The following is a 4,487-nucleotide window of genomic DNA, read 5'->3' as shown; positions in this document are numbered from 1 at the left end:
ACTGGAATCGTTTGACGCTTGTCACACTTACAGGAGCAGATTATGTTCCATGGAGGACCGAATTTACAGAAAATTGTAGGGAGCTAGCACAATGTAATAAAAAAAATGATCTTCTGAACATTGGACCTTGCAAAAACAGTTAGGAAAAACTCCTTATAATACAATTGAAGTTCAAGCCTGCTTTTCTCTGGGCTAAGATTCAGCAAGCAGGCCTGAGGGCTTGGCAAGACTACCCCTAAGGGGTCTGCCACCACCTCCCTGGCAATGATTAGACAAGGCCCGGAGAAACCCTACAGAGATTTTGTCAGCTCCCTAAATGAAGCTGCAGAGTGGCTTTTTGGGAGTGGAGAAAACAAAAGTCCCTTTATTAAACACTTAGCTTAATTTTGAGAAATTCCCATACTGAGATCCAAAGTGGCTATGCCAGTTTGCCTTTCTAACAGTGGGGGAGTTTACCTCACATTCTCTTCAGCATAAATTGTCATAGGTGTTTTTAATCTTGGTAATTCTTACAGTGATAAGATGGACTCTCAGAGTTTTGATATGCATTTCTCTAATGGTTAAAGGATGTTATGTTTGAGCATTAAGTTCATCTGTTGGGAGTTTTTAGTTTAGGTCTGTAACATATATTTTCATTGGATTATTCTTTTGATGACTAATTTCCTGAGTTGTTTGTATGTTTTTTGGAGTGAATTAAGTGGTTAGTAAAGATATTTTCCAAGACAGCCATTGTAGTACATTGAGCTGCATAGAGACAGTGCTGGGATAGAGACAGTGCTGGGACAAGCGAGAGCCAGGCGGGCACTAGGCGACTCTGTGCCTTGCAGACGAAAATCAACTAAACATGGGCAAAGGAGATCCTAAGAAGCCGAGAGGCAAAATGTCCTCATATGCATTCTTTGTGCAAACTTTCCGGGAGGAACACAAAAAGAAGCACCCAGATGCTTCTGTCAACTTCTCAGAGTTCTCCAAGAAGTGCTCAGAGAGCCAGGCGGTGGTGGCGCACACCTTTAATCCCAGCACTCGGGAGGCAGAGGCAGGTGGATCTCTATGAGTTCGAGACCAGCCTGGTCTACAGAGAGAGTTCCAGGACAGGGCTCCAAAACTACAGAGAAACCCTGTCTCGAAAAACCAAAAAAAAAAAAAAAAAAAAAAAAAGTGCTCAGAAAGACCATGTCTACTAAAGAAAAGGGGAAATCTGAAGACATGGCCAAGGCTGACAAGGCTTGATATGAAAGAGAAATGAAAACCTACATCCCCCCAAAGGGGAGACCAAAAAGAAGTTCAAGGACCCCAATTTATCCGAAAATGCCTCCTTCGGCCTTTTCTTGTTCTGTTCTGAGTATCACCCCAAAATCAAAGGAGAACACCCTGGTTTATCCATTGGTGACGTTGCAGAGAAACTGGGAGAGATGTGAACAACACTGCTGCAGATGACAAGCAGCCCGACGGAAAGAAGGCTGCCAAGCTGAAGGAGAAGTACGAAAAGGATATTGCTGCTTATAGAGCTAAAGGAAAACCCAATGCAGCAAAAATGGGGGTGGTCAAGGCGGGAAAGAGCAAGAAAAAGGAAGGCAAAGATGATGAGGAGGACAAAGAGGATGAAGAGGAATAAGAGGAAGACAAAGATGAGGAAGAAGATGATGATGAATAAGTTGGTTCTAGCTCAGTTTTTTTTTTCTTGTCTATATAGCATTTAACCCCCCTCCATACACAACTCACTCCTTTTAAAGAAAAAACTTGAAATGTAAGACTGTAAGATTTTTTTAAAATCTTTTTTTGTATAGTTAACACACCACTAAATATGTCTTTAGATAGCCCTGTCCTGGTGATATTTTCAAAAGCCACTAACCTTGCCTGGTACAGTGTTGTAATAGGAGCGGCGGGGCTGCGTCCCCGGCACCCCGACTGCCTGGCTAGCTTATGCCCCAAAATAACAACACACAAACTATATTCTTTTAAACACTGCCGGGCCCATTAGTTTCAGCCTCTTAACCCATTTCTAATAATCAATGTAGCACCACAAGGTGCGCTTCCCAGGGTTCAGCATGTCTGACCTGGTGGCTGGCTGCATCGCCGTCTGCCTCAGAAAGCAGAGCTAGTGTGTCTGCCCAGGAGAGGGGAGCATGGCGTCTCTGAGCTCACTTCCTCTTCCTCCCAGCATTCTGCTCTGTTTACTCCACCCACCTATGTGCTAACCTATCAGGGCAAGCAGTTTCTTTATTTAATTAACCAATGACCTTCCTCCATCAGTACAGTCTGGGGGTTGTATATTAGCATGGAAATTTAAAGCAGGTTCTTGTTGGTGCACAGCACAAATTAGTTACACATGGGGATGGTAGTTTTTTGTTTGTTTGTTTGTTTTATTTTATTTTTTTCATCTTCAGTTGTCTCTGATGCAGCTTATACGAAGAATATTGTTGTTCTGTTAACTGAATACCACTCTGTAATTTCAAAAAAATTGCAGCTGTTTTGTTGATATTCTGAATGATTCTAAGTAAATACATTTTTTTATTAAAAAAAATATTTTCCCATGCTATAGACTGATATCATGTCTTGTTGACTATGTCCTTTGCAACACAGAAGCTTCTCAGTTCAGGGGATCTGATTTATTGTTTCTTTCAATGTCTTTGTCACTGAGGATGTGTTTGAGATGTGCCAAAGTGTACTTCTAATTTTTTCTTCTGTGAGGTTCAATGTGGTTATTTTTATGTCGAGGTCTTTGATTCATTTAAACTTGAGTTTTGTACATAGAGACAAATATGAATTTGTTTTCATTCTTCTACATGTTGATGTCTAATTAGGCCAGCATCATTAGTTAAATATGATTTCTTTTTCCATTTTCCTATCAGCTATGCAAACTTGGAACTTAAGAAGTGGATAGCTTACAAACTTTTAGTTAGCTATAAAATGACCAAAGCCTTGGTTATAATATTATGGAAGATCTTGAGAGATAAAAAGTAAAATTCTTAAAGGGAGCAATTTCCAGCAGAGAGCTTATAGAAGCTGTTAAACAGATACTCAAGGAGGTGAAGTATAGATCAACCAGTGGAGTACACAATAATCAGCAAGTACAGTATATTAATTATGATTCTGCTATGACAAGTGTGTATTAAGTACAAAACTTATTCTACAGCAGTTTTATGAAAAAACAGAACACTTTTTATAGCTTCATCTTCCCAGCTTTGCCAGTTAAGATATTAAACTCTTAATTTAAAGCAGTAGCCTATCTAGTACATAAGAGCAGGGTGGAATCTAGGAGAAATGACTGTGATCAATGTTTCTTATACTAAGCAATAGATTAATAGATAATATAAAGATAGTGATTCTTGAACAATTGTATTTGCTCAATTTAAAAGCCAGAAATCATCTTTCCCAGATGATTGTTGATGCAATTTGCAGAACTATATTTTGCTAATGTTATAACTAAATATCCCTTACAGGATGTTATGCTGAATTTTATACATGGCTCTTCCAATGAAAGAAATACATATACAGTTATATAATAACAAAAAGGAATTGTGGGACATGATATGGCTCCCTGAAAACAACTTAAGAGGTTAAAAGTTGCAGACAGATCTGTCATGATGGCACCAATGTGACCTTTGCTAAGGCAAAGTGGAGAACACCCTTGTAATGAATTATGAAAGGACCCGACACAGTCCTAATCTGGGGTTGAGGATCTGCATGTGTCTATGATCAGACAGAAGGAGGCCCTTGTTGGCTCCCTGAAAGGCTGATAAGGCAGGTTAATATAACAACCTAATCCAGGAAAGGAGAAAAATGCTCCCCCTGAGACAAGTTTCTCCTCTTTTCTCTCTGAAGATAATTGCCAAGATGTTTTTCCAGCTCCTAGTAGCTGGAATCCTGCTCCCCTGCATCCAACCCCCATCTGCTCCTTAATCATTCCTTGATGGTATTCAATGAATAAGGTGACATTGTTTAGAGTACCTCCCAGGTTTCACATGAGGTCTGGTGACCTATCTCATACCCAGAACTCACACTGGAATAGTTAGAAACAGTATGGCTAAGTTCACGGAAAAATTAGAGTATAGAAGAAAGCAAACAGTGCAGGAAGAAGGATTGTTTAAAAACGGTTTTCCACCTCTCTCTGGGTCACCACCCTCTTACCTTCCCTTTTGGGACCCTTTTTAGGATTTTTATTATTTATGACTTTTGGACCATGGGCCATCAATAGGCTTACTAGGCTTATTCGCCAACAAATGAACTTCCTGGCCTCCAAGCCCATTCAAGTCCACTATCTCCAGCTAGATCTGGCTGATCGAGGGCTAGAAGAGCCCCTTGAGAGTGAGTCTTCTATAAGAGGCACATAAAATCCAGAGATATGTGTGTCTGTCCACGACAGGCATGAACACCAGCAAGGGGTGGAAGGCAAAGCACTGAAAGAAGACCATGCATTCCGTCTCTGGGTCTCCTGAGGAACATGCCTGATTGCACAGATGTTGATGTCCAGAGGTATTGACATA

The 4,487-nt window shown here is 40.5% G+C and overlaps 1 pseudogene; it reads left to right on the top strand.

The window, feature by feature from the left end:
• The first annotated feature begins 844 nt into the window (after nucleotides 1-844).
• On the top strand, nucleotides 845-1,654 carry LOC126491720 (high mobility group protein B1-like; annotated as a pseudogene).
• Nucleotides 1,655-4,487: the final 2,833 nt, after the last annotated feature.

Source organism: Alexandromys fortis, unplaced genomic scaffold (genome assembly GCF_014885135.2).
Source record: "Alexandromys fortis isolate MF-2015 unplaced genomic scaffold, M_Fortis_MF-2015_v1.1 scaffold_255, whole genome shotgun sequence".
NCBI lineage: Eukaryota > Metazoa > Chordata > Mammalia > Rodentia > Cricetidae > Alexandromys > Alexandromys fortis.
Note: the sequence above shows the minus strand (reverse complement) of the source record. Positions and strands in the feature narration are given on the sequence as shown.